General features: G+C 43.7%; 1 protein-coding gene across 4 annotated transcripts in view; it reads left to right on the plus strand.

Moving 5' to 3' along the window:
• Positions 1-1,001: 1,001 nt before the first annotated feature.
• The window catches only part of Znf148 (zinc finger protein 148), a 122,983-nt gene continuing 110,928 nt past the window's right edge, over positions 1,002-13,056 (plus strand). For 2 of the 4 annotated variants that reach the window (XM_021184867.2, XM_029470709.1), the window contains exon 1: positions 1,002-1,221. The gene's annotated coding sequence lies outside the window, so the exon portion shown is untranslated. Of the gene's footprint in view, positions 1,222-9,176; positions 9,281-13,056 lie in introns of those variants that run through there. The other 2 variants (XM_021184869.2, XM_029470707.1) reach the window with 2 other exon arrangements.

The raw sequence follows: 13,056 nt of genomic DNA on the forward strand, positions 1-13,056 counted from the left end.
TTCAAATGAACATTCAAGGGGTGGGGAGGTGGGTGTGGACAAGGAGAGAATTCCAGAAATGGTTATGTAGATATTTTAGTGTCCTTTCCCTCTCACCTCAAAGGTTATGTTTAAGTATTGCAGAGAGGTGCTAAAATAAAGCCTTGAGATTGTGATATAGAAATCCTAACGAAGGTGCTCCATCTCTCAGGAGTTCCCAATAACCCGATCGACATTCACTGGGCACATTAGGTTAGCTGACCTTGTGTGAGCACAAAGGTCAGTAACTGTAAGCCCTCCCTTTGTATAGGCAACTAAGGGCCTTGGTGTTAAATGAGGGCGCTCCTAAGAAACCAGGATTTAGTGAAGGTCGTCGAAGGGCTGCCAAAAGATGGCTCAACTAAGCAATCTTAGGTATGCAGAGATTATAACCAAGTCTTTGCTGATATGCAGACCGTGGTTTGGGCCCAACGAAGTCCTGACTGGGATCTCATGCTTTTTCTCGGTGCCCACATCCTGCATCGCGGTTTGCAGACTCCAGCCAGGTTTTCTAGTTTCAAGGGTGCAGGGTAGCATCTTCCGGAAAAAGAGGAGAGGCTAGGTAAGAGAATAAAAGAAAGATCCAAGAAACCCTGGCTAAACCCTTCATCTACGTTCCCGCCCCTTCCACTTCCCAGGGCCTGGGCCGCAATTTAATTCCCATTTTTCACTTCTCGGGGTGCCAGGCTCGCACCCAGCCTCAAGGGGAGGACGTCCCTCTCAGTGGCTTTCTCAGCTCCGATCGATTTCAAAGCGTTTTCCTCTCAGGCCCATCAGGGGGACCCCCAGAGCGGGGCCCAGCTTCCCCGGCCACGCCGCACTGCTGACACGCAGGCGCCGGAATCAAAGCCACGCTTGGTCTCGCAGCCAGGTCTCCGCGCCAAGCGAGGGCGGGCGGCCCGGAGCGCTTCCTGTGTGCGATGCTTCCCACAATGCACCGCGCCGGCAGCGGCGGCGACCGCGGCGACGCTCTAGCCGCGCCATGTCTGCCTCTCGACTGCTCTGGGAGGAGGAAGAGAAGGAGGAAGAGGAGGAGGAGGAGGGGGAGGAAGAGGAGAAAGGCGCAGGGGTGGGAGCTGTCGCCGGAGCTGCCACAGCAAAAGTTCTCTCCCCTCCCCCTCGCCCTCCTCGTCAGGCCCGTGGGAAGGTCGGAGCCGCCGCCGCCTGCAGTCAGTGACCGCGCGCCTCGGCGCCAGCCCCGCGGTAAACGCTCGGCCTGGCAGGCCCGGGCCCGGGAGGGCGGGGGAGGGGAGGGGGCGGCGCGCGGTCGGGGGGGGGGAGCGCGGCGACGACGGTGTGACCCGCGGGAGCGGCGGGCCGGCCGGCCGGGGGGCGGCCCGGGAGGCGGCGGGCGCAGGCCGCGGGGAGCGCGGGGCTGGGGGACGCGAGGATGGTGGGTCGGGGCTTGGAGAACGGAGAATGACGGGGGCGGCGGAGGCGAGCGAGCGGGCGGCCTCCGAGGCCTGCGGCCGGTGTCGGGTAGGAAGGTGGGATGCACGCGGGGAGGCCTCGGGGTGCCAGGCTGTGGGCGACGAGGCCGGCCAGACCCCGGGGTTCTCCGCCGTCTTGGTGCAGTGCTTTCTGCACCGCAGGCCTCGGTCGCCGCTGCTGCCTCGGTGTGCTCTTTGGCTGCAGGGAAGGGCAGGGGCTGGTGAAAAGGGGATTGCTTGCAGGAAGCCGAGTGGGAGTGCGAAAGGGGAGAAAGGGGCCTGAGGGGAAGATGCCGGATAGGTGGAGGAATGCCGGGGGTGGCTGTGGAGCAGTCTTGAGGATTCTGAGGGTGTTCATTGTGCAGATATGTTAGGTGTTTCATTATGGAAAGAACCGAAGCGTTTCCAAGGCAAGGGGAAGAAGGCTAGAGTAGTTTCTACGGATAGAAGGAAGAGTGTTTGAAGCCAGAGGAGTGCTAAATATTGGAGAAGAAGCAGAGAATGCATAATAGAATAGACAGATGTAGCATAATTATCAAATGCTGGCCCAAGGTCTAAAGAGTTATTCCAGATGGGCCAGAGTGGCCTAGTTCGGAACCTGTTTGGGCTCTTCAGTAGATGACATCCGGTAAGTGTGGGTCCCCGCTTGGTTGGGGGTCACTGAGAATTTAGTCACTTAGCCTGTAGATTGGTTTGAGATATTTTAGTGCCGCACTAGTGAACTGAAAAATCTTTGAAAGAGACCTTGAGAAACCGCCTGGCTTATGGGGATTCTTGAGGCCACGGAGTTGAGAATTTTAGCAGATTTGGAGTATTGTCTGTTACCGGAGGGTGGATGAACACCGTCCTACCAGACGGTGGAATAGGAATTAACTTGACCTGGCGGTGTTCTTCTTCACTGCCTAGCTTATATGGTACCACCAGAAGAACTGGTGCCGTATTTCAGCCTAGGTTGTAGGGCATAAGATTGTAATTGTCCGGGTCAAGAGTTGGTGCATTCTAGTCTGGTCTTTGGAGGTTCCATTTGTCTAGTTCTATACCTCGGGTTGGCGGGAGATCCTTTTCCATTCACAGTTCCGGGTGTACTCTTTCACGGAGGCATGATGTTATTAAAGAAAATAACATCTGCAAGCAAAATGTAGGCAGAGCATCTAGAATATCTGTTGATCTTAGCTTATAAGGAGGTCAGGAGTCGTTATGATGCCTAAGGAAATCTGAAGTGACAGGATGAGTCGAGGTCTCATGAGGAGGGACAGTTCCTATGTTAGGAAACCAAGTTCTTTCTGCTGCACTCCCTGAATGCACAGTAGACCACATTTTCCAAGAAGGAACACTGGGTGAGCACAGTGTCTTGTCCTTTTTGTTTTGTTTTGCTTTTTTTTTTTTTTTTTGGAGACAGGGTTTCTCTGTAGTTCTGGCTGTTCTGGAACTTGCTGTTGTATACCAGGCTGGCCCGGAACTCAGAAATCCACCTTCCTGTGCCTCCTTAAAGGCACAGCCCGGCTAGAACAATGTGTTAAATTCTATTTGGATAGTATTCACCTTTTGTTATTAAGAGAAATTACATAATATGTTGTGATATCATTTCAACTGAAGAGAAGACGAGTATGTTAAATGTGTCATCTTTTTCATGGAAGTTGAAGGAAAAGAGAATAATGGGGAGGATGGGGTGACATTTGGGGGAGGGGAAGGAAACTCAGGTGCGTTCATTCCTTTTTCTTTCATTATAATTTTTCTCATAGAAATAACTGGAATTGTTTATTTAAAAAAAAACTTGGAAATTTTCCTGTTAGTGCATTTAGATTTGCTCACTTTTAAAAAGGTCTTTTTTTTTGTTTGTTTGTTTTTTGAGACAGGGTTTCTCTGTGTAGCCCTGGCTGTCCTGGAACTCACTCTGTAGAACAGGCTAGCCTCAAACTCAGAAATTCACCTGCCTCTGCCTCTCGAGTTCTGGGATTAATGGCATGCGCCACCACGCCCGGCTAAGATCTTATTTTTATTTATGCATATGTATTTGTCTATGTGAACATATGCCATGGATGTGAGGGTACCCAAGGAGGTTAGAAGAGAATGTTGGATCCTCTGGAGCTGGGATGACAAACATTTTTGAACTGACTGATGTGGGTGCTGGAAACTGAACTTGGGTCCTTTGGAAGAGCAGGATGCACTCTTATTATTAGCTGCTTCTTTGGCCATTTTTAAAAAGGGCTTACTTGACATGATGCACCCGTTTTTACTGTCATGGTATTCGTGGTTCAGTTTCCCTCTGCTGCACTGGTATTGTGTATTGTCATTTCTTTTAGTACTGAGCACCAAATACAGTATGTTGTGTTTCTTATGCAAATAATATGAATATGTATGTAATTTTAAAAAACTGTCCTAACAATGAAAAGCAATGAAACGGGTTCATTGCAGTTTTGCTTTCATAGGCTGCTGCCTGCTGTGCCCTGCAAGCCCCCCCACGCCCCCCACCCCAGACAGGGTCTCACTGTGTAGCTCTGACTGAGGAGGGAGGGACTGGCTTTGTAGACCAGGCTGGCCTCAAACTCAACAGAGATTCGCTTGCCTCTGCCTCCCAGGTGCTGGGATCACGGGCCCACATCACCGTGTCCAGTGAGCTTTTGTGTTGGTGTTCTGAGACAGGTTTCTGTCACCCAGGCTGGCCCCTTAAGTATGTAGGAAAGATCACCCTGACTGTCTGAACCTTTGCCGCTTTGATTTCTGGCATTACAGGTGTGAGTTCCACAACTAGTTTCTGCAGTGCTGGGAACTGAACTGGGGACCAAGTTTTTTTTTTTTTTTTTAAATAAATATATTTAATTATTTTATGTATATAAGTACACTGTAGCTGTCTTCAGACACACCAGAAGAGGGCGTCAGATCTCATTACAGATGCTTGTGAGCCACCATGTGGTTGCTGGGAATTATACTCAGGACCTCTGGAAGAACACTCAGTGTTCTTAACCACTGAGCCATCTCTCCAGCCCACTCCTTTTTTTAAAAAAACAAAACAAAACAAAACAGGGTTTTTCTGTGTAGCCCTGGCTGTCCTGGAACTCATTATGTAGATCAGGCCAGCCTGGAACAAGTGCTGGACTGAAAGGCCTCGTTGAACTCAAGACTTTTTTGCATGTTGGGTAAGCACTACAACTGAGCTACAACTGCAGCCCATAATTTTTTCTTAACCAGATTCTTACCTTCCACCTTAAGAGAATGAACACATAGCAGGAGGTGGAGTACACCTTTAAGCCTAGCATTTGGGAGGCAGAGGCAGGCAGACCTCTGTGAGTTGGAGGCCAGCCTGGTTTGCTGAGTTAGTTCCAGGACAGTCAAGGCTAAACCAGGGCTCAGTTACAGAGAGAAACCTTGTGTTATGAAAAAAAAAAAAAAACCCGTAAAATCACACTCATACAAAATAATGGGTTACTGCATGGCATTTTCATATGTGTATATAATCACTTTGATCACATTGATCTCTCTGCTGCCTTGTCTTATATTCTCCCCCACGTTTGTCCTCTACCACAGGCTGCCAGTTGTAAGCATTAATTTTTCTGTAGTTCATGCTTTTCTCTGGCTCTCCCAAGTGGTTGGTAGGTCTTTATCATCTCTGGTCTTTGGCTTATGGAAGAATGCCACCATGCTCTGCTCCATCATTCCTCTCTTCACCAAATGACATCATCGCTTTGGATCATGGCTACAGAAGTCAGCTCTCCCTGAGTGAAATGGATGAATGTCATTGATGTCTTTTATTCTTCATCCTCCATTCTGATCGTCAGTTATTTTTGTGTATTAGATATCTTATACTTTTAAATGATATACCTTGATATTAAAAATTTTATTTTTAAGTTGAGCTTTTATTTAAATTTTAGAAATTATTGCATGTGTGTGGGCACGTGTGCAGCAAGGTGAGTGTGTGCGGAGGTCAGAGGAGAACTTTAGGAGTTAGTTTTTCTCCTCAACCTTTATGTAGGTTCCAGGGATTGAACTCAGGTCGTCTGGCTCGCCAGCATCATTAAGCAGCAAAGCACATTTACCCACTGAACCATCTCGATGGCCCTATCTGTCTAAGCCTTGAGTTTTAGAGGCTGAAAAACTCAGTTTAGAGGTTTTAAACCAACTGCTTTAGCATGCATCTCTGGACTTCCCACTATATTAGAATAGGATTTAAACTTCTAACTTTAAAAAGGGAAAGAAGGTTTTGTTAAAGTAGCCAGAAGTATTGGGTGAAATGGGAAAGGGAGGCTTGGACTCAAACAAGATTTGTAGGAACCAGCATCTTTGCAACATTAGCTTTGCTGGCTAGAGATGAGGAGTTGCTTGAAAGTGTTGATTGCTTGTTCATCTTTGAACTACCTACCAGGTTGCAGTATCCTTAGACAGTCTTCTGGAGAGGGTTAGTTGATGAAATGTGGGAATGTGTTAAAATGACCCATTAATGTTCATTCTCTAGGTCTGTGCTGTTTACTCACTCATTTGAGATAGGACCTTGCTAAATAGTTCCAGACTGTCCTGGAACTTGCTAAATTGTCCAGGCTTACCTAGACTTGGAATCCCTCTGCCCCCCTGCTTCAGTCTTTTGGATTACAGGCACACATTGCATGCCTGGCTATAACTTTTTAAATTGGACTGATTTATTATGTGTGTGTACACGTGTGTGTGTGTGTGTCTTTGTGTGTACATGCACCATGGTCTAAGTGTGGAGGACAACCTGAGTGAGTCAGTTCTACCTTGTGGGTCTGTGGGATCAAACTTGGGTCACCTGGCTTTGCAGTGAACTCCGTCCCCCACTGAACCATGTCCCTGGCCCCTCACTCTAACTTTTACATTTTATTAATAGGGCTGGTAGAATTGCTCAGCTGGTAAAAGTGTTTGCTGTCAGGTCTGATAACCTGAGTTCAAGTCCTGATCCTGCATAGTAGAAGGGAGAGCTGACTCCTGCAAAGTGTCCTCTGACTTCTACATGCAAGTGACATGTACACACAGAATAATAAGTAGTAAAAAGAATGGAGTCAGTATTGCGGTTAGCACTATAGATATGGGGAATAAGAAGAGACTGTTCTATTTCTTTTAAGAAATCTTGTCTAAGTAATTGTACTCCTCTCACTATTAATGTCAAGATTTCTTTCACATGTAGTTGTAAATATTGAATATTTCTATTTTCTTCTGTTCATTACTCCCCCCCCCCTTTATTTTGTATTGTAGATTACATTCAGGGTTTTGTGCTTGGTAGGCAAAGATTCTGCCACTGGGCTAGCTGTATTCTCTTTGCACATTCATTTATATCAGTTCTCTCCCTTGCTTTCTCTTTGAAAATGTCAATTAGGTTGTAACCTGTTCTAGAACTCCAACTTTATTTAATCTTTGAGGAAACTGAACAGCTTACCTTTTAATAAATAACTGTTGAATGATTGCTAGAGGGCATTATTAGTCCCAGTACCCTGGAGGCAGAGGCAGGAGGCTCTCTCAGAGATTCAGGCCATTTGGGAAGCTCTAGGACAGCTAGGTCTACATAGCAAACCTTGTATCAAAGAACAAAGTGACACAATAGTGTTTCTGTGAGTTTGAGTTTGAGAGCATGGAGGACACAGGGTCTTTAGTTGAATACTCTGCGTTTATGGAAGAAGGTGGAGTAGGTTAGATTTGAGCTCTCACCCTACAGAAGCGTTGAAGGAGTAAGATCCAAGGGCCTCTTCTAATCAGAGGGTGGTTTAATCTGGTCTGGAGAAGGACACTTGTTTCAGTTTGTATTTCCTTATCTCTAGCTGTTTTAGGAATCTGATTTAAAGGGTAGGAGATGTCGCTGGGTAAGAACCCTTGCTGTGCAGGCATGAAGACCTGAGTTTAAGTCCTCAGACCCATAGAGAAGACTAGAGTGGTTTCACCTATGCCTGTAACCCCTGTCCTGTGTATAGGATAGTGGTGGGATTGGGGGTAGGCAGAGACTGAAAGCCTAAGCAGCTACAGATTCACTGAGACCTTGGGCTAAAAAAATAAGGCAGGGAGCAAGATACTTGATGTCCTCTTTCTCTGGCCTCCAAGCACATACCTGTACACACATGGGTACATACACCATGCACACAACCAATACACATTCATACATATTAAAACAGAGTAAAAAAAGAATCTTTAGCTAGCCATGCTGCCATCGGTCTGTAATTTCAGTGCTACAGGAGGAGCAGGGTGAGGCAGGAAGGTTTTGAATTCTGACTCAGCCACAGCTACAGCGTGAGACTGTTCCTTTTTACCCCAAATCCCAAATCTGATATAATTCATTTTGAGAAAAATTAAAAAATAATGAGGTTTTTCTCTTTCTTTTTATGAGAATAACAGTTTTTGTGAGAATAACAGTTGTGGAGCAGTTCAGGAGCTAGGATGTCAGTAATTGATTTTTTTTATTGTTTTTTTTTTTTTTTAAAGATTTATTTATTTATTATATGTAAGTACACTGTAGCTGTCACCAGACACACCAGAAGAGGGCATCAGATCCCATTACAGATGGTTGTGAGCCACCATGTAGTTGCTGGGATTTGAACTCAGGACCTCTGGAAGAGCCATCAGTGCTCTTAACTGCTGAGCCATCTCTCCAGCCCAGGAATTGATTTTTAAGTTTTAAAAAAATGACTTATTTTGATGTGTGCATGCCCACGCCACAGTACCTGAGGAGGTCATGGGACAACTTACAGGAATCTGTCCTCTCCAATCTTGTAGGTCTCAGTAATTGAAGTCAGATTGTGAGACATGGCATCGGGTGCCTTTATCTGCTGAGCTGTCTCACTAGCTTTAATAGGATCCTTTAACATATAAATATTTGGGCTGGAGAGATGGCTCAGCGGTTAAAAGCACAGACTGCTCTTCCAGAGGTCCTGAGTTCAATTCCTAGCATCCATCTGTAATGGGATCTGATGCCCTCTTCTAGTGTGTCTGAAGACAGCTACAGTGGACTCACATAAATAAATCTTTAAAAAAAATATTTTCAGATGAGAATTTTTAGTGTTTTGTAGTAGTAGTGTTAAGACCTTTTGTGGGACACCTTTTCAACTTCCTTTTAACCTAGCGCCACTTTATACAGGTGTTACTGAGTGTTCAAAGTGTTAATTAAGCAAATCAGATGATTGGATGGCTGGAGTGAATTTTAAAAAGTATGGGGTAGCTTTGTTTTGCATTTTGAGTTAGGCTTCATTGTGTAGCTATAACTCTGAATGTCCTGGAACTCTATGTAGACCAAGCTGGCCTGAAGTTACAGAGAGCCATCTGCTTGTGCCTCCTAAGCACTAGCATTAAAGGTGTGTACCAGCACGCCTGGCTGGACAAGGAGTTTTGAAGCCTGTCAGCAGCACCAGAGTTCAGGGTACTGGGATATTTGTTAATAGTATTGGGAACGGAGAGAAGAGGACAATGCTGAGATGTTTGTGAGACTCCTAAGGGATTTCAGAGAGGAATCACTGGGTTCCAGGTTTCTTGGGCAACCATAGGATGAGTCTACAGTGTGGATCTATGTGAATGCTTTTTGCCTTCTTTTATCTGTTCCTACTGAATTGTTTCTTTCTGAATTAGCTTATGTTGGGCAGATTTTTGAGCCCTCTGTAACAGCTGTGGGGACTTTTATATCTTTGTCTAGTGCAATTTTTAGTTTGTTACTTTCTGAGTCTACCTTGAAGATTTTTTGAGTAAAAACACGCATGAGTCAATTTAGCCTGTTATCCTGACATTTTCCTGTACTCTTCTCAGAGCTACTGTCTGAATTGCAGACGGGACAAATAGATCTGAGGGCATATGTGCAGTGGATGGACACATGCCTGTTGAACAAAAAAGAGAATGGGACACTGTATGAGGTAGGTAGTTCAGGAGAGCTGAATTATCTTTTCTGTTTTTGTTTCATTCATTTATTTATAATTTCCATTTTATACACATTTTTTTTTTCCGAGACAGGGTTTCTCTGTGTAGCCCTGGCTGTCCTGGAACTCACTTTGTAGACCAGGCTGGCCTCGAACTCAGAAATCTGCCTGCCTCTGCCTCCCAAGTGCTGGGATTAAAGGCGTGCACCACCACCACCCGGCTTATATACATTTTTATACAAACAAGAATTAAGAGGATTGATAAAAACGGTGTACTAGAAAGAAGTGAACTTAAGTTGAGGAGATGTAGTTGTAGAAAAATACCTTAAGTATAAAATTGGTCAGTATGGCTGGGGGCTCATGCCTGTAATCCTGGCACACAGAGCAGGAAGATTGCTGCAAGTTTGAGGGGCAGTTACCTCGTCTACATAGCAAGTTCCAGGCTAGCTAGAATTACGGAGTGAGAAGCTGTTTTGAAAGCTGTCCTCTCACCTCCTACCTCCAAAAGGAGGCAATTGATCGGTTTAGATGCTGGAGAATGAGAACTAAGGTAGAGGAGAATCAGATTGGGGAGAAAAGTGATTCTGAAAGGAAATGGTCATGGTGAGTAATGTCTAATGAGCAGTGGAGGAATGATGGGGGAGGTAAAGAGGATTGTTTGAAAGGGCTATTTTGAGGAAGAAGATGCTGAGACTACTTGAAGTATGAGAGTTAACAGAATTTAGTAGATAAGGCTTTCAGACAATTTGTTGCATGATTATTTTGTTTTGTTTTTTTGTTTTTTTGTTTTTCGAGCAGGGTTTCTCTGTGTAGCCCTGGCCGTCCTGGAACTCACTCTGTAGACCAGGCTGGCCTCAAACTCAGAAATCCGCCTGCCTCTGCCTCCCGAGTGCTGTGATTAAAGGCGTGCGCCACCACCGCCCAGCTATGATTTTCATTTAACATATATAAAAGCATTGTTAGAGGTCATCAAGAATGAACCCTTTGGGAGTTATGTTCTGAGGGAGCTAGACTTGTGCACAAATATACAGTGATCATAGGTATGCCACAAACAGCAAAATGTGGCATAAGAAAATGTCCACTGTTACTGAAGTTGTAAGAATATATTTGACTGCATTGCAGTGCTGCATAAGTGGAATTTGAAAGCCTGGTGCAATGGTGCCAATCTGTAACTCTAGTACTTAGAGACAGAGGCAGGAATATCCAGTTTTCTGGGCCAGTTTGGCTTACCAGAGTCAGTCTGAGATACATAATGAAATCTTGTCTCAAAAAAGAAGAGAAAAATAAATTAATAAAATAAAAAGAACATTTTAGTTGGAGAGATTGGAGATGAGATATTTAAGATCTATGGGGAATGGTATAATATTTACATGATGACCAATAGTAAGAAATACAAGGTATAATATCTCAGTGAATACATGTGTATATGAATATGTATATATGTAAAACAAAAAATCATAACCAAAACCATCTTTACCAAGGTGGGTGCTATTATAATATAGTATATACTGTTCTCTTTTTAGAAAATAGTTTATACTATTCTCTTTCATTGTGTGTATGGGTGTCCCTTTGTCTACATGTGTGTCTTGTACCCATGTTCATGCAGTACCCCTGGAGATCAGAAGAGAGCATTGGATCCCCTGGGATTGGAGTTAGAGACAGGTGGGAGCTGCTGGGTAGGTGCTGGGATTAAACCTAGGTTACCTGGAGGAACAGCCCATTCCCCTAACCTCTGAGCCATCCCTCTAGTGCCCACCTCCCTTTTTACATTTTTGGTTGTGAGCCTAACCTTTAATGGCTGAGCCATCTCTCCAGCCTTCATCGTCCTTTTTAGAAAGATGTAGTCTCACTGTGTATATCCCTGCCTCACTATGTAGACTAGGCCTTTAATTAAGAAGTTGACCTGCCTCTGCTTCCTGAGTACTTTGATGAAAGATATGAGCCACAATGCCCAGAAAAATACGACCTCTCCCCCAAAAAACCGGCTCAGGGGTTTTGTGTTAGGAGTATAATTATCATGTATGAAATGGGTTTCATGAATTGCTAAATAATCCTAACCTGTGTAGTTTAAGTACAGAGGGGTTAATTCCTGAGTAGAGCATATTATGTTTTAAAGTAGGAAGAGTTAGTTTGAATTGAGTAGAATATGGATGATAAGTAGTTTGTGTTTGGTGAGTTAGTGTTGTGCTTTGTAAGCAAACAAGTTGTTTTTTGTCTTAGCCCTTGTATTTACCCATCCTATGTAGAGAATTATTTCCTTTTCTGAATCTCCACTTTCTCATCAGGAGATTGATAATCATTGTACCTTTTTGACTAAGGTTGTTGTGGGGATTTGATGATGAAAGTATGTTAGCAATAATATTGAAGTATGTTAGTATATCATTAATGTGTAGCTATAGAATTTTGAGTAGAGAACTGTCAAGAACTATATATTAGACAGATTGACATTCTTTTCTTTTCCCTTATAGTCCTAGGCAAGTGCTCTACCAGTGAGTTATGTCCCTAGGCTTATTTATTTAATCTGATAATAGATATACCATATAGCATTGGCAGTATGGTAGGAGTTAAGAAGATCAGTTAGGAGGCTGAAAATGAAGTTCAGAAGGGCTTGAGTTAGTAGCAGCAGTAATATTAGAGATGAGAAGGTGGCATGGGGTGATTGCAATGGAGAGACTGGGTGACTAGATTCAGATGACAGCAGCTGAATTGGATTGAATTTTTGTGTAGAATAGTGGGGCACATTACAAGAGACAGTTTATTTCATGTAGTAAGAGTTTAATAATTTGTTGTATGATTAAATATGCAAACTGGGATGGGAGGGTTAGATTATAGGGTATTCTTGATGGACTTCCAGAATTTCCTTAGCAATCTTTGTATATTATACTGTACAAGGTTTTATGGTAGGCAACGAAAGGATACATCTATGTTTATGAACACATGATCCATTTTCTTCAGGAATTTATCTGGGGACAAAATATATGCATCCATCTATGACAGCTTTGGTTGGGCTTTGTGGAGGAATTGATGTGTAGTTTAGAACTTGAAGGATAGGCAAGACTATAGGTCAAATGATGAGAATATTGGAAGTGACAATTCTGGATGTGTTTAGGGGTTGGTGGTTTAAAGCATCTATAATTATGGTTCATGTTGTGGAATGGAAAGGAAGAAAGCTAGAAAATAGTATCAGGGAGAGCTCCAAATCCAGACCAAAGTGGGTTAAAACATTTTATTTATTGAAATACGCCCAGTAAAGTGCTTTAATCCTAAAGACACAGGATAATATGTTTTAAAACTTGTTTTAAGACTTATTTTATTTATTTACATGGCTACCTCCTAGCTTAATATATAGGAGGTTTCTAACATTTTTTCTATTCTCATAAGCTCCCCATATGTCACCTCCAAGCAGGAAGGTGGTTCTCCAAACCACAATTACTATTTTAATCTCTTTGTAACAGTGTAGTTCTGTATGACTTTGAACTTCTTATAACTGTAGTCTTAGCTCTGTACTTTTTCCTTAGGTCCTGGCTGTGAGATTTATTTCTGTTACACGTAGCAGTGATTTATTCCTTTTCATTCCCCCTCAGGTCTCCTATGTCACTGTTCTACAGTGTAGTTACCTATTTTACAATTGTTGCATAATTGAATAGTCTGTAATTTGAGGAACTCAAAGGAACTTTAACTTGACTTAAGATATAGTGGGGCACCATTGATGAAATTTTGTTTTCATTGATGAGTTTTGCTTGGGGAAGTAAGAAGAGGGTTTACCCAAGAAT

This window comes from Mus caroli, chromosome 16 (assembly GCF_900094665.2).
Source record: "Mus caroli chromosome 16, CAROLI_EIJ_v1.1, whole genome shotgun sequence".
Classification (NCBI taxonomy): domain Eukaryota; kingdom Metazoa; phylum Chordata; class Mammalia; order Rodentia; family Muridae; genus Mus; species Mus caroli.